At 49.2% G+C, this 26,728-nt stretch overlaps 5 pseudogenes; 1 reads left to right on the top strand and 4 right to left on the bottom strand.

Annotated features, from left to right (window-relative positions):
* Window positions 1–550: 550 nt before the first annotated feature.
* LOC129641054 (uncharacterized) lies at window positions 551–670 on the bottom strand (annotated as a pseudogene).
* Window positions 671–3,919: 3,249 nt separating this feature from the next.
* On the bottom strand, window positions 3,920–4,039 carry LOC129641101 (uncharacterized; annotated as a pseudogene).
* Window positions 4,040–7,292: 3,253 nt separating this feature from the next.
* On the bottom strand, window positions 7,293–7,412 carry LOC129641100 (uncharacterized; annotated as a pseudogene).
* Window positions 7,413–10,673: 3,261 nt separating this feature from the next.
* On the bottom strand, window positions 10,674–10,793 carry LOC129641099 (uncharacterized; annotated as a pseudogene).
* Window positions 10,794–26,396: 15,603 nt separating this feature from the next.
* LOC129641060 (uncharacterized) lies at window positions 26,397–26,515 on the top strand (annotated as a pseudogene).
* Window positions 26,516–26,728: the final 213 nt, after the last annotated feature.

Below are 26,728 nucleotides of genomic sequence, written 5' to 3'. Positions count from 1 at the left end.
AGGGAACTCTCCTCCACGCTGAGTAGGAATGGGAGTTGGTACAGCCGGGATGGAAAAGAGTATGGAGGTTCGCGAAGGAACTAAAAGTAGAAGTAGCCTATGGTTCAGCAGTCCCACTCCCAGGCATAGATCCACCCCCAGTACAAGCCAACAAGCGAGATGCCCCTTTTGGGCACATCGATCTGTGCGCGCGCTCGCATGCGCATGCGCGATCGCCTGCGAGGCTGGGGGTGGGGCGGGGGCTGGGGCTCTGGCTGGAGTCGGTGCAAGCCCCGGGATTGCCTGAGGCAAGCCAAAGGAGCCCCAGATGGAGACGGGATGGCCGGTCGTCTGGTTTCCTGAAAGCCGAATGCGAATGCGGAGGGGCTCGCGGGCCGCGGGGAGGCAACCCAGGTCTGCAGCGGGAGTCGGGGCCCCGGCTACCCACTCACTATCCCCCGCCCCAGGAGGGGCTGGAGCTGCGGGGGTGGGGGGGGGGGGCGAGGGGGGTGTGGGTCCAAGAATTGGGACCCGGGGCGGGGGCTAAAGGACCTCTTCTGGTAGGCAAAAAAGCCTCCAGCACCCGGAATTCCCAGGTGGTCTCCCATCCAAGATACTAAACAGACCCGACCCTGCTTAGCTTCCGAGATCAGACGAGATCGGGCGCCTTCAGGCCGATAGGGCCGGAGACGGGCGCGGCCGCCGCGGGGCGCCCTAAGAGCCTTGCGCTTCGCCTCCCTTTCGCTCTGACCTGCAGGTCGGGCCAACGGGCCGCACCTCTCCTCGGGGGCCGTGCTGTACTTGAGCCGCACGACCCGCGACCGCACTCCAGCCTGCTGACGCCGGCCCGGCCCCCGAACACCGCCAACACCAGACCAGCAACCGCCTGGCCGGGCCCGGGGCCCGATGGGCTTCCAGGACCCCCCAGTGACCGGGAGGGCGTGCGTGCGTGCGTGCGCGCGGGGCCTGGGGGGTGGGCTGAGGGGTGCGGAGGTCTCGGCGCCCTCCCACCCCCGGCCACTCCAGACCCGGCCGCGCTGGCTGAGCGGGGCCTCCCCCCACCCCATCCCGTTCGCTGCTCAGGGCCGCGCGACCCCGGAGGTGTCGGTCTTCGGGGCCCGCCGCCTCCCGATCCCCGCGGCCCGGGGGCCTCTGAACCTCCTGCGGGCCTAGGCTCAGCGAATCTTGAGCGCCCAACTTGCCCGGCACCTGCCCGCTGCCCAAACCCACCGGGAGCCACGGAGGCGCGGTCGACCGGAGCGCCTCAGCCCCGCCCCTTTGCCCTACCGAGGCGCCCCCCTTGTCCCCACGCCGCCCGCCAAGCACCCGACCTTCCTGAGAGAGCAGACGAACCACAGGCAGGCACACAGACAGACAGACACACACACACACACACACACACACACGAGTGTGGTCTTTGGAAATACTTCTGTTCGTAGTTGCTGGGTTGAGCCCAACTCTTATAGGACCCATGGAGTGCGGCCCATCAGGCTCCTCTGTCCGTGGCATTTCCCAGGCGAGAATACTGGAGTGGGTTGCCATTACCTTCTCCAGGGGATCTTCCCGACCCAGGGGTCAAACCCGAGTCTCCTGCGGGCGGATGCCTTGCCATCTGAACCAGCACATTGCGAATTCCCTAGGCAAAATACAAAGAAAAGAGCTCGTGTGCTACTAAGTGGAAAGATGATTGAAGAAACAGAAGGTGTCCTTTGTTGGTATCTTGGAATCTTTCTTTAGTTTTCGTTGATTTTTACTCTTAAGGCTACTTGAACAAGGCAAGAGAGAAACCCCAGAACTGAAAAGCTATTGACTTTTTTGAAAGAAACCTGTGCAGGTTAAGCACTCTTCGTTTTTGAGAGATGGTGAAATGCAAAATCTTGATTCAACACATATGACTTTGGTGAACTTTATTTCAAATCTCCATGATGAACCCCTAAGGCGTCCAGGAAGAAAGGAGTAGAGCGGGAGACAAAAAGAGCAACCTTTCCCCTTGGCGCCATCCCAACCAGCTGCTTAGTTCCTTCATCTCATGGACTACCATCTGGGCTTATCTGGTTTGTCTGATTCTTGTTTCGGGGCCCGTTTCTAGTCACAAGGCTGTCAACAGTGGGGGGTGGGGTGGGGGGTGGGGGAAGCCCTTCTTTCCATTCCACATGAGACCCAGTGGACAATCCAGGCCCTGGCCACTGCATAGAGCGTGCAGCAACAATATCAACGGTGATGCTGGTTAACAACGCATATTCCTGGAATCCACTCCGTTGCCTACCGAGTGTGTGCGGTGGTGGTCTGGAACCTATACCTGGAAGCTTTCTTGATGATTGCAAATGACACCAAAGTCCGAGGACGATGGAAGATCTTCACGTTTCTGCAAGAGCCACACACCTCCAGAAGGAACCGCAAGACTTGCCTGACATGGTCAAGGTCTAAGTATTGGACTACACGTCGGAAGGTCTCCACCTTTGCTATGGAAGTCAAACGATCTTTCTTGGAAATGAAAATGGATCACACTGAACGTTCACATTCTTCTAGAGCATTTGAAAAGCCCTAAACTGTAGAAATCTGCTGTACGAGTTCCTTGAAAGCAAGAACCCATACTGATGGATATGTCTTAATGCCTTAGATTGTGCCTTGAATATAGCGTACACATGAACCCAGGAAAGGAAAGAATGGAATCGCCAAATACACAAAGAGATCAAAAGTGCCGAGCCAAGTGACACCTTGAGGCTTCCAAGAACTTTTCTGTCTTTCACACACTAAGTAAATCCTGAGCACCTACGATGAGCTGGGAGGCATGTAATAAGTTTCTGGAACTAGAAGGCGGAGAGAAGCAGACACAGAGTTCCTGCTTTCACTGAGACGAATCTAATGATACATCACAGGCAGATCCTTGGAGAACTTGTCGAGGGGCCTCTACCCTCACCAAAACCTGGGTGTCAGGGAAGGCTTTTCAGAGTAACCATTGCGTTGAGGTCCATAGGTGGAACCTACGTAAACCAGGGTTGAGATGCAGGAAGAATTTCAGGCAGGGAAAACAGCATCCTGGAAGTCTAGGTGACCAGGGAAACTTAGGACGTTCAAGAAATGAAAATGCCCTATGGGATGGAAGCCAAAGAGTGCAGAGGGCATTCCAGGGAAAAGACATCCGAGAAGAACGTGAGGAGCAGGCATGAAGGGAATTGGTCGTATCTTCAATATGATGGGAAAATACAAGAGCCGTTGGAGCAGGATGGTGAGAGAATTGCATCTGCATTTCCAAACGGTCATCTTGCTCCACGTCACTAATGATTGGAGAGACTCAACTCCAAACGCCAAGGAGGGACCACTTCGCCCGAGTCCGATTGGGCCTCATTGCAATGTCTGTCCATAGCAGATGCTGGAGAAGCTGTGGAGCAAAGGGAACTCTCCTCCACGCTGAGTAGGAATGGGAGTTGGTACAGCCGGGATGGAAAAGAGTATGGAGGTTCGCGAAGGAACTAAAAGTAGAAGTAGCCTATGGTTCAGCAGTCCCACTCCCAGGCATAGATCCACCCCCAGTACAAGCCAACAAGCTAGATGCCCCGTTTGGGCACATCGATCTGTGCGCGCGCTCGCATGCGCATGCGCGATCGCCTGCGAGGCTGGGGGTGGGGCGGGGGCTGGGGCTCTGGCTGGAGTCGGTGCAAGCCCCGGGATTGCCTGAGGCAAGCCAAAGGAGCCCCAGAGGGAGACGGGACGGCCGGTCGTCTGGTTTCCTGAAAGCCGAATGCGAAGGCGGAGGGGCTCGCGGGCCGCGGGGAGGCAACCCAGGTCTGCAGCGGGAGTCGGGGCCCCGGCCACCCACTCACTCCCCCCGCCCCGGGAGGGGCTGGGGCTGCGGGGGTGGCGGGGGGGCGAGGGGGGTGTGGGTCCAAGAATTGGGACGCGGGGCGGGGGCTAAAGGACCTCTTCTGGTAGGCAAAAAAGCCTCCAGCACCCGGAATTCCCAGGTGGTCTCCCATCCAAGATACTGAACAGGCCCGACCCTGCTTAGCTTCCGAGATCAGACGAGATCGGGCGCCTTCAGGCCGATAGGGCCGGAGACGGGCGCGGCCGCCGCGGGGCGCCCTAAGAGCCTTGCGCTTCGCCTCCCTTTCGCTCTGACCTGCAGGTCGGGCCAACGGGCCGCCCCTCTCCTCGGGGGGCCGTGCTGTACTTGAGCCGCACGACCCGCGACCGCACTCCAGCCTGCTGACGCCGGCCCGGCCCCCGAACACCGCCAACACCAGACCAGCAACCGCCTGGCCGGGCCCGGGGGCCCGATGGGCTTCCAGGACCCCCCAGTGACCGGGAGGGCGTGCGTGCGTGCGCGCGGGGCCTGGGGGGTGGGCTGAGGGGTGCGGAGGTCTCGGCGCCCTCCCACCCCCGGCCACTCCAGACCCGGCCGCGCTGGCTGAGCGGCGCCTCCCCGCCCCCCCCCCATCCCGTTCGCTGCTCAGGGCCGCGCGACCCCGGAGGTGTCGGTCTTCGGGGCCCGCCGCCTCCCGATCCCCGCGGCCCGGGGGCCTCTGAACCTCCTGCGGGCCTAGGCTCAGCGAATCTTGAGCGCCCAACTTGCCCGGCACCTGCCCGCTGCCCAAACCCACCGGGAGCCACGGAGGCGCGGTCGACCGGAGCGCCTCAGCCCCGCCCCTTTGCCCTACCGAGGCGCCCCCCTTGTCCCCACGCCGCCCGCCAAGCACCCGACCTTCCTGAGAGAGCAGACGAACCACAGGCAGGCACACAGACAGACAGACACACACACACACACACACACACACACACGAGTGTGGTCTTTGGAAATACTTCTGTTCGTAGTTGCTGGGTTGAGCCCAACTCTTATAGGACCCATGGAGTGCGGCCCATCAGGCTCCTCTGTCCGTGGCATTTCCCAGGCGAGAATACTGGAGTGGGTTGCCATTACCTTCTCCAGGGGATCTTCCCGACCCAGGGGTCAAACCCGAGTCTCCTGCGGGCGGATGCCTTGCCATCTGAACCAGCACATTGCGAATTCCCTAGGCAAAATACAAAGAAAAGAGCTCGTGTGCTACTAAGTGGAAAGATGATTGAAGAAACAGAAGGTGTCCTTTGTTGGTATCTTGGAATCTTTCTTTAGTTTTCGTTGATTTTTACTCTTAAGGCTACTTGAACAAGGCAAGAGAGAAACCCCAGAACTGAAAAGCTATTGACTTTTTTGAAAGAAACCTGTGCAGGTTAAGCACTCTTCGTTTTTGAGAGATGGTGAAATGCAAAATCTTGATTCAACACATATGACTTTGGTGAACTTTATTTCAAATCTCCATGATGAACCCCTAAGGCGTCCAGGAAGAAAGGAGTAGAGCGGGAGACAAAAAGAGCAACCTTTCCCCTTGGCGCCATCCCAACCAGCTGCTTAGTTCCTTCATCTCATGGACTACCATCTGGGCTTATCTGGTTTGTCTGATTCTTGTTTCGGGGCCCGTTTCTAGTCACAAGGCTGTCAACAGTGGGGGGTGGGGTGGGGGGTGGGGGAAGCCCTTCTTTCCATTCCACATGAGACCCAGTGGACAATCCAGGCCCTGGCCACTGCATAGAGCGTGCAGCAACAATATCAACGGTGATGCTGGTTAACAACGCATATTCCTGGAATCCACTCCGTTGCCTACCGAGTGTGTGCGGTGGTGGTCTGGAACCTATACCTGGAAGCTTTCTTGATGATTGCAAATGACACCAAAGTCCGAGGACGATGGAAGATCTTCACGTTTCTGCAAGAGCCACACACCTCCAGAAGGAACCGCAAGACTTGCCTGACATGGTCAAGGTCTAAGTATTGGACTACACGTCGGAAGGTCTCCACCTTTGCTATGGAAGTCAAACGATCTTTCTTGGAAATGAAAATGGATCACACTGAACGTTCACATTCTTCTAGAGCATTTGAAAAGCCCTAAACTGTAGAAATCTGCTGTACGAGTTCCTTGAAAGCAAGAACCCATACTGATGGATATGTCTTAATGCCTTAGATTGTGCCTTGAATATAGCGTACACATGAACCCAGGAAAGGAAAGAATGGAATCGCCAAATACACAAAGAGATCAAAAGTGCCGAGCCAAGTGACACCTTGAGGCTTCCAAGAACTTTTCTGTCTTTCACACACTAAGTAAATCCTGAGCACCTACGATGAGCTGGGAGGCATGTAATAAGTTTCTGGAACTAGAAGGCGGAGAGAAGCAGACACAGAGTTCCTGCTTTCACTGAGACGAATCTAATGATACATCACAGGCAGATCCTTGGAGAACTTGTCGAGGGGCCTCTACCCTCACCAAAACCTGGGTGTCAGGGAAGGCTTTTCAGAGTAACCATTGCGTTGAGGTCCATAGGTGGAACCTACGTAAACCAGGGTTGAGATGCAGGAAGAATTTCAGGCAGGGAAAACAGCATCCTGGAAGTCTAGGTGACCAGGGAAACTTAGGACGTTCAAGAAATGAAAATGCCCTATGGGATGGAAGCCAAAGAGTGCAGAGGGCATTCCAGGGAAAAGACATCCGAGAAGAACGTGAGGAGCAGGCATGAAGGGAATTGGTCGTATCTTCAATATGATGGGAAAATACAAGAGCCGTTGGAGCAGGATGGTGAGAGAATTGCATCTGCATTTCCAAACGGTCATCTTGCTCCACGTCACTAATGATTGGAGAGACTCAACTCCAAACGCCAAGGAGGGACCACTTCGCCCGAGTCCGATTGGGCCTCATTGCAATGTCTGTCCATAGCAGATGCTGGAGAAGCTGTGGAGCAAAGGGAACTCTCCTCCACGCTGAGTAGGAATGGGAGTTGGTACAGCCGGGATGGAAAAGAGTATGGAGGTTCGCGAAGGAACTAAAAGTAGAAGTAGCCTATGGTTCAGCAGTCCCACTCCCAGGCATAGATCCACCCCCAGTACAAGCCAACAAGCTAGATGCCCCGTTTGGGCACATCGATCTGTGCGCGCGCTCGCATGCGCATGCGCGATCGCCTGCGAGGCTGGGGGTGGGGCGGGGGCTGGGGCTCTGGCTGGAGTCGGTGCAAGCCCCGGGATTGCCTGAGGCAAGCCAAAGGAGCCCCAGAGGGAGACGGGACGGCCGGTCGTCTGGTTTCCTGAAAGCCGAATGCGAAGGCGGAGGGGCTCGCGGGCCGCGGGGAGGCAACCCAGGTCTGCAGCGGGAGTCGGGGCCCCGGCCACCCACTCACTCCCCCCGCCCCGGGAGGGGCTGGGGCTGCGGGGGTGGCGGGGGGGCGAGGGGGGTGTGGGTCCAAGAATTGGGACGCGGGGCGGGGGCTAAAGGACCTCTTCTGGTAGGCAAAAAAGCCTCCAGCACCCGGAATTCCCAGGTGGTCTCCCATCCAAGATACTGAACAGGCCCGACCCTGCTTAGCTTCCGAGATCAGACGAGATCGGGCGCCTTCAGGCCGATAGGGCCGGAGACGGGCGCGGCCGCCGCGGGGCGCCCTAAGAGCCTTGCGCTTCGCCTCCCTTTCGCTCTGACCTGCAGGTCGGGCCAACGGGCCGCCCCTCTCCTCGGGGGGCCGTGCTGTACTTGAGCCGCACGACCCGCGACCGCACTCCAGCCTGCTGACGCCGGCCCGGCCCCCGAACACCGCCAACACCAGACCAGCAACCGCCTGGCCGGGCCCGGGGGCCCGATGGGCTTCCAGGACCCCCCAGTGACCGGGAGGGCGTGCGTGCGTGCGCGCGGGGCCTGGGGGGTGGGCTGAGGGGTGCGGAGGTCTCGGCGCCCTCCCACCCCCGGCCACTCCAGACCCGGCCGCGCTGGCTGAGCGGCGCCTCCCCGCCCCCCCCCCATCCCGTTCGCTGCTCAGGGCCGCGCGACCCCGGAGGTGTCGGTCTTCGGGGCCCGCCGCCTCCCGATCCCCGCGGCCCGGGGGCCTCTGAACCTCCTGCGGGCCTAGGCTCAGCGAATCTTGAGCGCCCAACTTGCCCGGCACCTGCCCGCTGCCCAAACCCACCGGGAGCCACGGAGGCGCGGTCGACCGGAGCGCCTCAGCCCCGCCCCTTTGCCCTACCGAGGCGCCCCCCTTGTCCCCACGCCGCCCGCCAAGCACCCGACCTTCCTGAGAGAGCAGACGAACCACAGGCAGGCACACAGACAGACAGACACACACACACACACACACACACACACACACACACACGAGTGTGGTCTTTGGAAATACTTCTGTTTGTAGTTGCTGGGTTGAGCCCAACTCTTATAGGACGCATGGAGTGCGGCCCATCAGGCTCCTCTGTCCGTGGCATTTCCCAGGCGAGAATACTGGAGTGGGTTGCCATTACCTTCTCCAGGGGATCTTCCCGACCCAGGGGTCAAACCCGAGTCTCCTGCGGGCGGATGCCTTGCCATCTGAACCAGCACATTGCGAATTCCCTAGGCAAAATACAAAGAAAAGAGCTCGTGTGCTACTAAGTGGAAAGATGATTGAAGAAACAGAAGGTGTCCTTTGTTGGTATCTTGGAATCTTTCTTTAGTTTTCGTTGATTTTTACTCTTAAGGCTACTTGAACAAGGCAAGAGAGAAACCCCAGAACTGAAAAGCTATTGACTTTTTTGAAAGAAACCTGTGCAGGTTAAGCACTCTTCGTTTTTGAGAGATGGTGAAATGCAAAATCTTGATTCAACACATATGACTTTGGTGAACTTTATTTCAAATCTCCATGATGAACCCCTAAGGCGTCCAGGAAGAAAGGAGTAGAGCGGGAGACAAAAAGAGCAACCTTTCCCCTTGGCGCCATCCCAACCAGCTGCTTAGTTCCTTCATCTCATGGACTACCATCTGGGCTTATCTGGTTTGTCTGATTCTTGTTTCGGGGCCCGTTTCTAGTCACAAGGCTGTCAACAGTGGGGGGTGGGGTGGGGGGTGGGGGAAGCCCTTCTTTCCATTCCACATGAGACCCAGTGGACAATCCAGGCCCTGGCCACTGCATAGAGCGTGCAGCAACAATATCAACGGTGATGCTGGTTAACAACGCATATTCCTGGAATCCACTCCGTTGCCTACCGAGTGTGTGCGGTGGTGGTCTGGAACCTATACCTGGAAGCTTTCTTGATGATTGCAAATGACACCAAAGTCCGAGGACGATGGAAGATCTTCACGTTTCTGCAAGAGCCACACACCTCCAGAAGGAACCGCAAGACTTGCCTGACATGGTCAAGGTCTAAGTATTGGACTACACGTCGGAAGGTCTCCACCTTTGCTATGGAAGTCAAACGATCTTTCTTGGAAATGAAAATGGATCACACTGAACGTTCACATTCTTCTAGAGCATTTGAAAAGCCCTAAACTGTAGAAATCTGCTGTACGAGTTCCTTGAAAGCAAGAACCCATACTGATGGATATGTCTTAATGCCTTAGATTGTGCCTTGAATATAGCGTACACATGAACCCAGGAAAGGAAAGAATGGAATCGCCAAATACACAAAGAGATCAAAAGTGCCGAGCCAAGTGACACCTTGAGGCTTCCAAGAACTTTTCTGTCTTTCACACACTAAGTAAATCCTGAGCACCTACGATGAGCTGGGAGGCATGTAATAAGTTTCTGGAACTAGAAGGCGGAGAGAAGCAGACACAGAGTTCCTGCTTTCACTGAGACGAATCTAATGATACATCACAGGCAGATCCTTGGAGAACTTGTCGAGGGGCCTCTACCCTCACCAAAACCTGGGTGTCAGGGAAGGCTTTTCAGAGTAACCATTGCGTTGAGGTCCATAGGTGGAACCTACGTAAACCAGGGTTGAGATGCAGGAAGAATTTCAGGCAGGGAAAACAGCATCCTGGAAGTCTAGGTGACCAGGGAAACTTAGGACGTTCAAGAAATGAAAATGCCCTATGGGATGGAAGCCAAAGAGTGCAGAGGGCATTCCAGGGAAAAGACATCCGAGAAGAACGTGAGGAGCAGGCATGAAGGGAATTGGTCGTATCTTCAATATGATGGGAAAATACAAGAGCCGTTGGAGCAGGATGGTGAGAGAATTGCATCTGCATTTCCAAACGGTCATCTTGCTCCACGTCACTAATGATTGGAGAGACTCAACTCCAAACGCCAAGGAGGGACCACTTCGCCCGAGTCCGATTGGGCCTCATTGCAATGTCTGTCCATAGCAGATGCTGGAGAAGCTGTGGAGCAAAGGGAACTCTCCTCCACGCTGAGTAGGAATGGGAGTTGGTACAGCCGGGATGGAAAAGAGTATGGAGGTTCGCGAAGGAACTAAAAGTAGAAGTAGCCTATGGTTCAGCAGTCCCACTCCCAGGCATAGATCCACCCCCAGTACAAGCCAACAAGCTAGATGCCCCGTTTGGGCACATCGATCTGTGCGCGCGCTCGCATGCGCATGCGCGATCGCCTGCGAGGCTGGGGGTGGGGCGGGGGCTGGGGCTCTGGCTGGAGTCGGTGCAAGCCCCGGGATTGCCTGAGGCAAGCCAAAGGAGCCCCAGAGGGAGACGGGACGGCCGGTCGTCTGGTTTCCTGAAAGCCGAATGCGAAGGCGGAGGGGCTCGCGGGCCGCGGGGAGGCAACCCAGGTCTGCAGCGGGAGTCGGGGCCCCGGCCACCCACTCACTCCCCCCGCCCCGGGAGGGGCTGGGGCTGCGGGGGTGGCGGGGGGGCGAGGGGGGTGTGGGTCCAAGAATTGGGACGCGGGGCGGGGGCTAAAGGACCTCTTCTGGTAGGCAAAAAAGCCTCCAGCACCCGGAATTCCCAGGTGGTCTCCCATCCAAGATACTGAACAGGCCCGACCCTGCTTAGCTTCCGAGATCAGACGAGATCGGGCGCCTTCAGGCCGATAGGGCCGGAGACGGGCGCGGCCGCCGCGGGGCGCCCTAAGAGCCTTGCGCTTCGCCTCCCTTTCGCTCTGACCTGCAGGTCGGGCCAACGGGCCGCCCCTCTCCTCGGGGGGCCGTGCTGTACTTGAGCCGCACGACCCGCGACCGCACTCCAGCCTGCTGACGCCGGCCCGGCCCCCGAACACCGCCAACACCAGACCAGCAACCGCCTGGCCGGGCCCGGGGGCCCGATGGGCTTCCAGGACCCCCCAGTGACCGGGAGGGCGTGCGTGCGTGCGCGCGGGGCCTGGGGGGTGGGCTGAGGGGTGCGGAGGTCTCGGCGCCCTCCCACCCCCGGCCACTCCAGACCCGGCCGCGCTGGCTGAGCGGCGCCTCCCCCCCATCCCGTTCGCCGCTCAGGGCCGCGCGACCCCGGAGGTGTCGGTCTTCGGGGCCCGCCGCCTCCCGATCCCCGCGGCCCGGGGGCCTCTGAACCTCCTGCGGGCCTAGGCGCAGCGAATCTTGAGCGCCCAACTTGCCCGGCACCTGCCCGCTGCCCAAACCCACCGGGAGCCACGGAGGCGCGGTCGACCGGAGCGCCTCAGCCCCGCCCCTTTGCCCTACCGAGGCCCCCCGCCCCCCTTGTCCCCACGCCGCCCGCCAAGCACCCGACCTTCCTGAGAGAGCAGACGAACCACAGGCAGGCACACAGACAGACACACACACTCGCACGCACCCACGCCATGGGAGACAGCTGGCCTGCGCGAGCTCCTCAGCCAGAGCCATAGCACCTGGGAGAGCCCGGGGCCAGACCAAAGGCCCGGTGGACGGCTGTCGGGAGAGATAGAGGCAGAAATCCATGAAGCTTCCGAGACAGACTCCAAGACGGCGAGAGGGAGATACAGACACACACACACACACACACACACACACACTTGAGTGTGGTCTTTGGAAATACTTCTGTTCGTAGTTGCTGGGTTGAGCCCAACTCTTATAGGCCCCATGGAGTGCGGCCCATCAGGCTCCTCTGTCCGTGGCATTTCCCAGGCGAGAATACTGGAGTGGGTTGCCATTTCCTTCTCCAGGGGATCTTCCCGACCCAGGGATCAAACCCGAGTCTCCTGCGGGCGGATGCCTTGCCATCTGAACCAGCACATTGCGAATTCCCTAGGCAAAGCAAAATACAAAGAAAAGAGCTCGTGTGCTACTAAGTGGAAAGATGATTGAAGAAACAGAAGGTGTCCTTTGTTGGTATCTTGGAATCTTTCTTTAGTTTTCGTTGATTTTTACTCTTAAGGCTACTTGAACAAGGCAAGAGAGAAACCCCAGAATTGAAAAGCAATTGGCTTTTTTGAAAGAAACCTGTGCAGGTTAAGCACTCTTCGTTTTTGAGAGATGGTGAAATGCAAAATCTTGATTCAACACATATGACTTTGGTGAACTTTATTTCAAATCTCCATGATGAACCCCTAAGGCGTCCAGGAAGAAAGGAGTAGAGCGGGAGACAAAAAGAGCAACCTTTCCCCCTGGCGCCATCCCAACCAGCTGCTTAGTTCCTTCATCTCATGAACTACCATCTGGGCTTATCTGGTTTGTCTGATTCTTGTTTCGGGGCCCGTTTCTAGTCACAAGGCTGTCAAGAGTGGGGTGGATGTTTGGGAGGGGGAGGAAGCCCTTCTTTCCATTCCACGTGAGACCCAGTGGACAATCCAGGCCCTGGCTACTGCATTGAGTGTGCAGCAGAAATATCAATGGTGATGCTGGTTAACAACGCATATTCCTGGAGTCCACTCCTTTGGCTACTGACTGTGTGTGGTGGTGGTCTGGAACCTATATCTGGAAGCTTTCTTTATGATTGCAAATGACACCAAAGTCCGAGGACGATGGAAGATCTTCACGTTTCTGCAAGAGCCACACACCTCCAGAAGGAACCACAATACTTGCTTGAAATGGTCAAGGTATAAGTATTGGACTAAACGTCGGAAGGTCTCCACCTTTGCTATGGAAATCAAAATATCTTTCTTTGAAGTGAAAATGGATCATACTCAACGTTCACGTTCTTGTAGAGCTTTTGAGAAGCCCTAAATTGTAGAAATCTGCTGTACGAGTTCCTTGAAAGCAAGAACCTATATTTATGGATATGTCTTAGTGCCTTAGATTGTGCCTTGATTATAGTGTACACATCAACCCAGGAAATAAAGAATGGAATCGCCAAATACACAAAGAGATCAAAAGTGCCGAGCCAAGTGACACCTTGAGGCTTCCAAGAACTTTTCTGTCTTTCACACACTAAGTAAATCCTGAGCACCTACGATGAGCTGGGAGGCATGTAATAAGTTTCTGGAACTAGAAGGCGGAGAGAAGCAGACACAGAGTTCCTGCTTTCACTGAGACGAATCTAATGATACATCACAGGCAGATCCTTGGAGAACTTGTCGAGGGGCCTCTACCCTCACCAAAACCTCGGTGTCAGGGAAGGCTTTTCAGAGTATCCATTGCGTTGAGGTCCATAGGTGGAACCTACGTAAACCAGGGTTGAGATGCAGGAAGAATTTCAGGCAGGGAAAACAGCATCCTGGAAGTCTACGTGACCAGGGAAACTTAGGACGTTCAAGAAATGAAAATGCCCTATGGGATGGAAGCCAAAGAGTGCAGAGGGCATTCCAGGGAAAAGACATCAGAGACTAACGTGGGGAACAAGCATGAAGGGATGTGATCATATATTCAATATGATGGGAAAATACAAGAGCAGTTGGGGCAGGGAGATGATAGAATTTCTCTGCATTTCCTAAATGTCGTCTTGCTCCATAACACTAATGTTTGTAGCGACTCAACTCCAAGTTACAAGGAGGGACCACTTCCACGAGTTCGAATAGTCCTCATTGCAAAGTCTGTCAATAACGAATGCTAGAGAAGATGTGGACCAAAGGGAACTCCACTCCACAAGCAGATTGTGTGGGTGAATTCTCTAAGAAATTAAGGGAAAGAGTGCTACATCTTGTTTATTGTATTGTGTTTAGGGGGAACTATTTTGGAATTAGAGGAGCCCATTCCTCAGTATATGATTTCCAAACTAGGCAAGTATAATTACAGTCTGATAAGATGTAACTCAAATAACTTCTGAATGTTAATTGATTTTGAAAGAGGAAATAATCTTGCAAGAGAAATATAGACAAACAGGAAAAGCATAGTTGTCAATATATTAACCTAGAGATGCTACAAATATTGTTTAAGAAATATGAAAGTTTCATGGAGTATTTCTCATGAAGGAATTATTTCCTCTTAAAAGTCAAAAGGGCTTCCCTGGTGGCTCAGAGGTTAAAGCATCTGCCTGCAATGCAGAAGACCTGGGTTTGATCCCTGAGTCAGAAAGATCCCCTGGAGAAGGAAATGGCAACCCACTCCAGTATTCTTGCCTGGAGAATCCCATGGATGGAGGAGCCTGGTGGGCTACAGTCCACTGGGTCGCGAAGAGTCAGATACTACTGAGCAACTTAACTAACTTAACAGTCAAAAAGGATCATGAGTCCACTCATAAAAATGATTTGTTCTTCAGTTTTATCATGAATTACCTGACTAAAGGATGATTATGTATTGTATTATTCCTTCAAAATTATAGCACATTGTTCACTTTCCAGATTTTTTTTAATTGATATTTATTTAACATTGACTCTGTGCCAGCACTGCAAAGCCCACCCACACACCCTACACCAATTTTGTGACTTCATTAGAAACCACTTAATCAAGCAAATTCTATAGTTGCCTCTATTTTACATCCTAAATCGGCACATTATATGTCGCCCTACTTAACACTATTAAGATTATCTCTTTTTTAAAAATTCTTGATAAATATAATTCCTGGCTTCCTCACAAAATAATTTAAATTATATAAAAACTGGAACTTTGTCTAATTTATCACTGTATTCTTAGCTCTTCGAGGAATATTAGTACTAGATATTCAAAAGACTCGTATTAAATGAAAATGATTTCAGTGGGTCTCAAAAGAACTTGTCTTTAAAAGGCATTGGTGCGGGGAGCTGCCCGTCAGAACGGGGTCCTTTGTCCGAAGGACACAGCTCTGGGAGCTGCCTCAGTCCTTGAGGGTTTGCTTGCAAACATAGCTCTCTGTCCCGCCACCCCAGAGATTAGGCGCTTATTTACTGCAGGCACCTGGAGTTCTGTGCAAACTTCTCACACACAGAGAAATATTATCTGGTGTAAGAAATAATAACAGGGTGCCATTCCCATGCTCTCAAGATTTCTTGTGACTGTTTGTAAGATGTGTAGGTCAAACAAAGAAAATGTTAACTGTCTTGTCTTTCTCACGCTCTTCTGTATAAATGTGAGATGCTGAATAAAGTTGGTGTCAGACTGCGTCCCTTCGTGGAGACGTGTCTGAACCTCTCGACCGCATCTTTGTTGGAGATTTCTCTTGCTTTCGTTTCTTTTCTCAGCCCCGCCGTGCACGTTCTCGGGACCTGATCGACTTTGCCGTCTAGCACCGGCACATTGGTGCCATTTAAAGTAGATATTAGGTTTCCATTTTCTCATCAATGATTCGTTTCATTGGTTTTGTCATTTCAGATAACTTTCTTGAACATCAGATCATGGAAGATAGAAATAATGTTACTGAATTTATCCTCTTAGAACTTTCTATGGACAAGAAAGTCCAGATCCTCTGCTTTTTATTTTTCTTATTCTGTTACCTGGCTATTTGGTTGGGGAATTTGATCATTGTGATTTCTATTACATGCAGTCAGCTAATCACCCAGCCCATGTACTTCTTCCTTAACTGCCTTGCACTCTCAGATCTCTTCTACACCTCCACTGTGACACCCAAACTCATGACTGACTTACTGATGGAAAAAAGGCCATTTCCTATAAAAACTGCATGACACAGCTTTTCACCACCTACTTCTTTGGGGAGGGGGGAATGAGGTCTTCACCCTCACAGGGATGGCCTGTGACTGCTATGTGGTCAACAGCAAACCTCTCCACGACGCCATCACCATGAACAGGCAAAAACGTCACTCAATTCTCATAGCGTCGTGTGCAGGGGGACTTCTTCATTCTCTTGGTCTCTTTCTTCTTGCGATTGTTTTACCTTTCTGTGGCCCCAGTGAAATAGACCACTATTTCTGTGATGCATATCTTTTGTTGAAACTAGCCTGCACTGATACACACAAAATTGGCTTTTTTGTCATTGCCAATTCTGGCTTGATGGGACTGGTGCTCTTTGTGGTTTTGATGGCCTCCTACATTTTGATTCTGTATAATGTGTGCACATATTCTGCAGAAAGCCACCATAAAGCACTTTCCACCTGTAGTTCCCACATCACAGTCCGTGATCCTCTTTTTCACACCTGTCATCTTTGTTTACATTAGACCTGCCACAACATTACCAGAGGATAAAGTGTTTACGCTCTTCTACACAATTATTGTCCCCATGCTCAACCCGCTTATCTACACACTTAGAAACATGGAGATGAAAAATTCCATAAGAAGAGTTTGGTGCAATAAAAGGTTCTGGGAAAGGAGCTTAATGATCTGAAGGTCATTCATCTCTGACGCCAGTGACTGTCTTCTCATCACTCCCTCTGTTGCTGAGTCTCTCCTGCTAATGGGAACATCAGGCAGAATGTGTAAAAGCCAAGCCTCCAACAACAGCTTGCCTTCAGTGGTTCCTTCTTTATTTTCCTCTCAATGCGTTTTCCTTGATTTCACTTTTCACTAATAATCCCCTTTGTTTAAAAAAAAAGAAAAGGAAACTTTTTACAGAGTAAAAACACACTGAAAAATCTGGAGGGAGAGTGATCCTGCCTGTATTGAAGGCTAAACCTGGGGGAGACTTCGCTCTCAAAATACTTGGCCTCAAGGTATAAAAGGTAATAATATGTTACAAGGTAAAAGACAGTTAAAGAATCCACCTGCTAATGCAGGAGACACATGTTCAATCCTTGGGCCAGGAAGATCCTCTGGAGAAGGAAATGGCTACCCACTCCAGTGTTTTTGCCTGGGAAATCCCATGGAGAGAGGAATCTGGTGGGCTACAGCCCATGGGGATGCAAAACAGCTGGACATGATTCAGCGACTAAACAAAAACAAAAAGGCAGTTATAGGAAAATAAGAACAATCACATACTGCAAACTCCTTTCAGAACTATATACCTAGCCTCGTATCCTACAACTCTAGATTTCTTTTAATCAAGTACCTAGAGATTTTTTTGTGTGTATTTGTGAACTGCTATTATTTTACTTAAGTGAAAAGAATATATAGATCTAAATACAACATAGTGTAAAGTCCAGCCTTATAGTCGACATGGCAAGTCTTACAGTCTGAAAAGCAAGTCACTGTGTGATCTGTTTGTGAAGTAACATTGTAAGTATTGGGGGAAATATATGTGTATATATATATATATATATATATATATATATATATATATATATATACAAACTCATGCTATTTGAACTGGGTTTGATATTAAGTATACATGATCAAGGAATAAATAAACTACAACTGACTTTGCTACAAAAAAGAAGAAAATATAAATCCTTTAGTTCCTCAAAACAGATGATTTATCTCAAAGTAAAAGACTTTCACTTACTATCTAAATTCAAGTGTAGAATAATCCTAAAATAATATTTGACAAAATATAGATCAGACTCAGTGATGGGAATATATATATATATATATATATATATATATATATATATATATATATTCTGCTGCTGTGCTTAGGTGTTTCTGACTCTGTGGCCACATGGACTGTAGCCCACCAGGCTTCTCTGTCCATGGGGATTCTCCAGGCACAAATATCGGAGTGGGTTGCCATGTTCTCCTCCAGGGGATCTTCCCAAGCCAGGGACTGAACCCAGGTCTCCCACATTGCAGGCAGACTCTTTACCAACTGAGCCATCAGGGAAGCCCAAGTATACTGGAGTGGGTAGCCTATCTCTTTCCCAGGGGATTTTCCCGACCCAGGAATCAACCAGGGGTCTCCTGCATTGCAGGTGGATTCTTTACCAGTTGAGCTACCAGGGAAGTCTAATGTGTATACATCCATACCTATAGGATTTTCATGATTTTCTAGGGCAAAGTATACATTTTGTTTGAAATACATTTTTAAGATTGCTGCATTTTCTTATGAAAATGTGCATAGTTTTGGATATTAAATGTAACTATTAATAGTATAGATTTGTATTCTATATAATGAGTTAAACTATATTTAATACTATAGATTTATTTTAGGTAATAGGATATTTTCTAATGTTTCTCTCTCAAATAATGTAATATTTTGTAGAATTAATAGGACAGATGATGGATTTTAAAGAATCATATTATTACTATGTCATAAAAATGTTGTTAACTGTTCTCCACACAAAGATAGGCCATATTAATATTTGGCTATATTATGTGTGTGTCTCCTTCAGAATTTTCCACAGTTTATTGTGACCCACACAGTCAAAGGCTATGGCATAGTCAATAAAGCAGAAATAGATGTTTTTCTGGAACTCTCTTGCTTTTTCGATGATCCAGCAGGTGTTGGCAATTTGATCTCTGGTTCCTCTGCCTTTTCTAAAACCAGCTTGAACATCTGGAAGTTCATGGCGCATGTATTGCTGAAGCCTGGCTTGGAGAATTTTGAGCATTACTTTACGAGCAACAAAGATCTGTCTAGTCAAAGCTATAGTTTTTCCAGCAGTCATGTATGGATGTGAGAGTTGGACTATAAAGAAAGCTGAGGGCCGAAGGATTGATGCTTTTGAACTGTGGTGTTGGAGAAGACTCTTGAGAGTCCCTTGGACTGCAAGGAGATCCAACCAGTCCATCCTAAAGGAGATCAGTCCTGGGTGTCCATTGGAAGGACTGATGTTGAAGCTAAAACTCCAACACTTTGGCCACCTGATGAGAAGAGCTGACGCATTTGAAAAGACCCTGATGCTTGGAAAGGTTGAGGGGAGGAGGAGAAGGGGACAACAGAGGATGAGATGGCTGGATGGCATCACGGACTCAACGGACATGGGTTTGGGTGGACTCCGGGAGTTGGTGACGGGACGGGGAGGCCTGGTGTGCTGCAGTACATGGGGTCTCAAAGAGTCAGACACGACTGAGGGCCTGAACTGAACTGAATATGTATGTGTCTTATTTTTGTACTTGCAAGATACTTTGCAAATATTATTTTGCATATTTTGCTGAATATTTAAATGTCAAAAAAGAATGGTGTTTCAGAATTGTAAATAATAATCTTAAGGAGGCAGAAGTTATCAAAGTAACTGAATGAATATGTTGTAAATAATGTAAATCAACCAAATCTTACTTAATTTCCCAATTGAATTATCTCCTCAAGTGGATCAGTTGTTTGGAGTTACATTTTCATAAAGATCATCCATTCGTCTTCCCAGATAGTTGCGAATATCTGGTAATAACTGATATTTTTCAATATCCCCATCTCTGTGTTTGCTTATAGTGTTTAACAGCCTTCCATAGAGACCTCAGCTCTGCCTTCATGTGTAAATTAAGCAGAAACCATAATCCATGACCTTCAGCCATGAACTACGGAGTTTAATACCAGATATTTTGGGTGAGGAATTTTTTAAAAAGATGCTTACAATATATGCCATTCTTATCTCTCCTGTTAATAAATACAAGTACTAGGAAATAAAGAGGCCAGAATATATTGCTTCATTTCACAGAGACATCATTCATACAAATCTCTCTCTCTCGGAATGAGGCTTAAAATAAGACATTATTCTGCCTGCCTCATTCAGTCTGGATTCATGAGCAGTTCAGGTTGTGGGGTGGTGGTTGCTTTTCGCTAGTAAATCACACTGTATGAGAAAACTCATATATTGAGTTTAATTCCTATTATGTGGGGATTTCTTATGTTATGTCAGTTCAGTTCAGTTCAGTCGCTCAGTCGTGTCCGACTCTTCGTGACCCCATGAATCGCAGCACGCCAGGCCTCCCTCTCCATCACCAACTCCTGGACTTCACTCAGACTCACGTCCATCGAGTCAGTGATGCCATCCAGCCATCTCATCCTCTGTCGTCCCCTTCTCCTCTTGCCCCCAATCCCTCCCAGCATCAGGGTCTTTTCCAAAGAGTCAACTCTTTGCATGAGGTGGCCAAAGTACTGGAGTTTCAGCTTCAGCATCATTCCTTCCAAAGAAATCCCAGGGCTGATCTCCTTCAGAATGGACTGGTTGCATCTCCTTGCAGTCCAAGGGACTCTCAGGAGTCTTCTCCAACACCACAGTTCAAAAGCATCAGTTCTTCGGTGCTCAGCCTTCTTCATGGTCCAACTCTCACATCCATACATGACTACAGGAAAAACCATAACCTTGACTAGACGGACCTTTGTTGGCAAAGTAATGTCTCTGCTTTTGAATATGCTATCTAGGTTGTTCATAACTTTTCTTCCAAGGAGTAAGCGTCTTTTAATTTCATGGCCGCAGTCACCATCTGCAGTGATTTTGGAGCCCCCCAAAATAAAGTCTGATACTGTTTCCACTATTTCCCCATCTAGTTCCCATGAAGCGATGGGACCAGATGCCGTGATCTTCGTTTTCTGCGTGTCGAGCTTTAAGCCAAGTTTTTCACTCTCCACTTTCACTTTCATCAAGAGGCTTTTGAGTTCCTCTTCACTTTCTGCCATAAGGGTGGTGTCATCTGCATATCTGAGGTTATTGATATTATCCCGGCAATCTTGATTCCAGCTTGTGTTTCTTCCAGTCCAGCGTTTCTCATGATGTATTCTGCATAGAAATTAAATAAGCAGGGTGACAATATACAGCCTTGACGTACTCCTTTTCCTATTTGGACCCAGTCTGTTTTCCCATGTCCAGTTCTAACTGTTGCTTCCTGACCTGCATACAGATTTCTCAAGAGGCAGGTCAGGTGTTCTGGTATTCCCATCTCTTTCAGAATTTTATACAGTTTATTGTGATCCATGCAGTCAAAGGCTTTGGCATCGTCAATAAAGCAGAAATAGATGTTTTTCTGGAACTCTCTTGCTTTTTCCATGATCCAGCAGATGTTGGCAATTTGATCTCTGGTTCCTCTGCCTTTTCTAAAACCAGCTTGAACATCTGGAAGTTCACGGTTCGTGTATCGCTGAAGCCTGGCTTGGAGAATTTTGAGCATTACTTTACTAGCATGTGAGATGAGTGCAATTGTGCGGTAGTCTGAGCATTCTTTGGCATTGCTTTCTTTGGGATTGGAATGAAAACTGACCTTTTCCAGTCCTGTGGCCACTGCTGAGTTTTCCAAATTTGCTGGCATATTGAGTGCAGCACTTTCACAGCATCATCTTTCAGGATTTGAAACAGCTCCTCTGGAATTCCATCACCTCCACTAGCTTTGTTCGTAGTGATGCTTTCTAAGGCCCACTTGACTTCACATTCCAGCATGTCTGGCTCTAGGTCAGTGATCACACCGTCGTGATTATCTGGGTCGTGAAGATCTTTTCTGCACAGTTCTTCTGTGTATTCTTGCCCCCTCTTCTTAATATCTGCTGCTTCTGTTAGGTCCATACCATTTCTGTCCTTTATCGAGCCCATCTTTGCATGAAATGTCCCCTTGGTATCTCTAATTTTCTTGAAGAGATCTCTAGTCTTTCCCATTCTGTTGTTTTCCTCTATTTCTTTGCATTGATCGCTGAGGAAGGCTTGCTTACCTCTCCTTGCTGTTCTTTGGAACTCTGCATTCAGAGGCTTATATCTTTCCTTATCTCCTTTGCTTTTCACTTCTCTTCTTTTTCCAGCTAAGTCATACAGTGACTCACTTAGTGGCTCAGTCACACACTTGATAATGTAAGGAACAACACTTCTTGAAACAGGCAATATAGAAAACGATAGCAGTAATAGTAGAATCATAAGTAAGAAGTTAGGTCAAGAACTTCTAGTAGGTGTAGCCCAGTGACATCTCCATGTCATCTGACTTAGTTTGCTAAATGACTATAGCTTGCTGTTGATATCGTGGTTGTAGATCCTGAGCATCTGATCTTGATTCAAAGACTGGTTATTGAGATAAGCTTTAGAAACAAACTCAGAATGTCCTTTTTAACAACTTAATTAAACCTCTTAGCAATGTAACATAACCACAAGGAACTATCTCAGGAGTGCGTCTTAGTAAATACAGACCTTAACTTAAAAAACTGGAACTTAATATTCAGTGAAACATAATAGATGCCATAGGCCTGACATCAGTTAGGTGGATTTTTCTTTTAGAGCTCCCCAGTATACGTTGAGATTTCTGTATATGTCGGGAGACAGTCTTTTTATTTACCTGATAAGGCTGTTCAGAACCCAAGTGTCTCCAGCTTCTGGAGGGATGAGGCAGAGAGAAAAAAGGTATAATTTTACCCGTAGGAGTAAATCACTAGATTGTTTTAAATGATCAGTAACTCGAGGAGAAGTGCTTCTTTATATCTGAAAACACAGAGTAAAAATCAACAATATGTCAGACAAAAAGTCGTGAAAATTGCGGTCATATTTAGCAGTCTACTCCATCCCATGCAATTGATCCCTTTGTTCTGCTGTCCTTGCCCAATGGCCAAGGACATCAGTGAAAGCAGTAGTCTCGAAGAAACTCATGAAGCTTTTGTGAATGTCTGTATGACCTGTCCAGCAAAGTGGGTGCCCTGATCACTGGAGATTGTGGAAAGCACCTTTTAACCATTTTTTCTATTCTGAGATATTAATTCTGAAGCCAGGAAAGGCATTATCAAATAAAAATGAGGTTTGTCAGGGAGCCAGGAAAAGCCAAGTGGCCACGTTGGACCTCTCATAGCCCCAACCCTTTGGTTTATGGCCATTTTTAATCCATTTTAAATTCCCTGAAGAGGCGTTAACTTTTGTAGAAGCAGAATGAGCTGTGTTCATATGTGCTGTAGTCTGTTATCAAAAGCCACATTCCAAGAAAACTTTGTTCTTTTAATCAGTGAGAGAAAACCAAATTCCAGTTTGGTAACAGCTTATATTCACTGGGAAACAATAGTTATGCACTTAGTCATAGTCACAATAAGACTTCAAAGGCAGTTTAATGTCTTAACAAACTTGTAGCATGCACAAAACTCTTCTTTCACTTGCAACACACCTTTTTGCACTTTCTGTATTCGTCACTTCATTTGTCCACTTAGAGGACAGCCACCTGTACGTTTAGACTTACTTTGCTTTTCCTTAATAGAATGTAATTCCATTCCTTATTACTTTTTATTAAAAACACACATCTTACTTTTCTTCAGAAACCATGACTTGTACTTTACATCATCATTCTGTCGATTGGTAAGGATAAATCACCCAAAGTTATATCATTTATAAAAGTATCTGCACAATGTCTCTGTTAATTAGATCAATAAACAAACATCAGTATCATGTATCAATACAATAATGATTATTTCCCAGTTCACACAAGCCTCGAATTCATTTACTTTAATTTCCTTGAATTTAGAATTGTTTGATTTGTAAGCACTTACTTCTCTTTAGGCCAATTAATTAGAGCTCATTGAACCACTTAGCCTTTAGCAATTTTTTCCAAGGATGGAGACATACACCGAGACACACACAAATCTGGACAGACAGAAACCTCACAGTTTTCCACCTGAAATTTAAATTGTCTCTTTGTCCCTTTTATTTTCTTGGCTTGAGTTCCAGCTCATGGCTGGAGTCCCGGATCGAGTGGGCTGTGTATCTCAAGGACATGATAAGAGTTAACTCAGGTTTTTCCCCAGGCATGTTTCTGTTTCTCAGGCAGGATCAGAGCTCCCCAAAAGAGTATTTTCACAAGTCAAACTTTTAGTAATTACATGTGCAAAAGGAACCAGTTTTGCAATTTCAAAAAGATTCCATTTTACCTAGTTTTCTCCGGAGTCTAAAGAATACACATGGCCATTCAGGGTTCAAAATGTCATTTCTCCTTCATGTAGTCATAGCTTCATAGCTAAAATTTAAACCAGAGAGTGCTCAAATTGGCTCTGATGACAGGGGTAGACTGATCGAGAAGATGTCCCAGCAGGGATTATCTCTCTGGGCAGGTGAGGTCGTCTCTTAAAGCAAAGAAACCCCATATATAAGGGATTTTTAGGCCTTGAGGATCAAAATTATCCCAGTTTTTCAAGATATTATTCAAGGGGTGGGGGTGGTTCTGGACTGTTAGGCCCCATCTGTAAGAGAGAAAAAAGCAGTGCCCAGTGCCATGGCTTTTTTCTACCAGAGGTGTCTGCCCCTGCTCTAGACGGGGTTGGAGACTGATTTTCCACCTAAGCTTCCTTCCCTGGCCAGAGCTAACCTGTCTCTTACAGGTGAAGGTGTTCTACTCCCACCCCCCCTCATTCTACCACCCAGGCATGGTGGAGATGCACCAGGGTTAGACCTGATGGCATCCCAGATTGATGTCCAGGTCCTCACCATTAAAACCTTGGTTTGATTTCCCTTTTATTCCGGCACCACCTGGGGTGGAACAGAGTAGTTTTCCGGATGCTCGCCGAGCCAAGACCACTAGGGGAAGCACCCAACTTCTGTGTACCTGCGCACATTCCTCATAACAGTATAAGTGGCAAGTCATAAAGGGATGAACAGAAAACCCAAGACATCCTCCTGAGAGTGGCCACACGAGTCTATTTAATAACAAAGGAGGCGATGGAGGGCCCGCCTGCGAGGAAAAACTAATCCTTCATATGCATGGAGTGCCAACATCATCCTTTTGATTCCTGTCCCTCAGACTGTACAAAAAGAATACCTAAGGAGTTGAGACAAGAGCCACTGGAGGGCTTCGTCTGCTCTGCTAAGAGCTAGCGCTACTAAGGGAAGAAGCCCAATGCGCTTTCAATCTGCCCAAATCTGGGGTGTCCCAATCTGTGTCCTCAGGAATCTCATGCTCACCAGCAATGCCTCAATCCATATAGTCCAGAGGCATAGCCACGACAAGAACTTGCCTGTGTGTCTGTGGGGTCAGGATGGTGATTTCCAGTCTGAGAGATGTCCCTGGAGCTAGAGCTCCAGCTCGCTCCCTAAAGTGCTCCTGTCTGCAGTGTCCTGTAAAACTTGGAATGGGGGCCTTGCTAGAAAAGCACAATAACAGCATGGATTGCAAGTCCCTTGAAAGTCTACAATCCGGCACACGAGGTTAATAACTTTAATTCCCCAAGCAGATATGAAATGGTCAGAGGGACCAGGAAAAGCTGACTGGGGAAAAGAAGTTCAGTCCACATGCTTCTGACTTAGTAAAGTAGCTGCTGCTGCTGCTGCTGCTGCTGCTGCTAAGTTGCTTCAGTCGTGTCCGACTCTGTGAGACCCCAGAGTTGGCAGCCCACCAGGCTCCCCCGCCCCTGGGATCCTCCAGGCAAGAGTACTGTAGTGGATTGCCATTTCCTTCTCCAATGCAGGAAAGTGAAAAGGGAAAGTGAAGTCACTCAGTCGTGTCCAACTCTTAGCGACCCCATGGACTGCAGCCTACCAGGCTCCTCCGCCCATGGGATTTTTCCAGGCAAGAGTACTGGAGTGGGGTGCCATTGCCTTCTCCGTAGTAAAGTAGAGACCACAGTAAACGAGCAAAAGAATCTCAACTCTGAGTGTTCTTACCTTGTCTTGAAGATCTTGGACAAGCCCCCAAGATGATAACCTAGCAGTCAACGGTGACCGATGCCACTGGATTCATGGTGTCTGAAGAAGAAGATATTACTCTGGGGCCAAAGACAATCTCAGTCACTCAGAGCTTTGTGTATATTTTATTTAAAGTGAAGGTGACAGAAAAAGCTTCTGACACAGACATCAGAAGGGGCTCACTAATTTAAGTGGGGCCATATATACGTCTCAACTAGCCTCTGAGAATAGACAAAAAACATCTCAAGGATGTGAGCGTTTTGCCCAGACCCTTTCCTATAGCATACATCCAAAGCTCAAAAAGAGGAATGTCCTTGAACCTGAGATACTGCTCCCTACAATGCCTACTTGTCTTAGGCCAAAGAATGTGAAAAAGCAAGCAAGCTTGCCTCCTCCTTAAAGGGGCTTTAGGCTTGGATTCTTTATCAACCTGCTGGGACAGGTAAGTATACAGTTAAAATCAGAAAACTCTAATGTTGTAATGGTGGTGAGTAAAGCATTTGTATAACATACCACTGATAACTCATATAAGTATATCACTTATAAATTCAGTATGAAGGTCAAAAGATAAAATATCAAAATAATGATAACTACAAAATGAAATAATGGAACCATGTTTGAAGAATTAGATGACAGTATGATACTAAGTCAACAAACAGAGAGACCCAATGAAGAGCTACAAATTATTTTTTTTAAAGGAAACTAACATAAATTCTGGATTTGAAAACTAAAATAATTGAAATGAAAAATTGATAGGTTCAATAGCACATATGAGATGCTGGCAGAAATAATCCATAAACTTGAAGATGAATTCATAGAAATCAATGTAAAAATAAAGAGAAAAAAATGTTGAGGGAAAATGATCTAAGGCATCCATTCATTACACCATCGAGTATGGAAGGAGAGAGACTCTCAGAAAGCAGGGAGAGAAAGGGGAAGGAGTAAAATTACTTGTAGTCGGAATGGCTGACCGGCAGGTCAGAGCGAAAGGGAGGCGCAGCGCAGGGCTCTTAGGGCGCCGGGCGGCAGCGGCCTCCGTCTAAGGCCATAGCACCCTGAACGCGCCCTGTCTCGTCTGATCTCGGAAGCTAAGTAGGGTCGGGCCTGGTTCTTACTTGGATGGGAGACCGCCTGGGAATACCGGGTGCTGTAGGCTCTTTGCCTTCCCTCTCCTTTAGCCCCCGCCCCCACGTCCCAACTCTTGGGCTCCCGGACCCCAACCCCTCCTGGGGGTGGGTGGCCAGGGCACCGACTCCCGCTGCAGACCTGGGGTGCCTCCGCGCGGCCCGCGAGCCCCTCTGCATTTGGCTTCCAGGAAACCAGAGGACCGTCCCGCGGGTCTCCGTCTGGGGCTCCCTTGGCGTGCCTC

Source organism: Bubalus kerabau, unplaced genomic scaffold, assembly GCF_029407905.1.
Source record: "Bubalus kerabau isolate K-KA32 ecotype Philippines breed swamp buffalo unplaced genomic scaffold, PCC_UOA_SB_1v2 scaffold_70, whole genome shotgun sequence".
NCBI lineage: Eukaryota > Metazoa > Chordata > Mammalia > Artiodactyla > Bovidae > Bubalus > Bubalus kerabau.
Note: the sequence above shows the minus strand (reverse complement) of the source record. Positions and strands in the feature narration are given on the sequence as shown.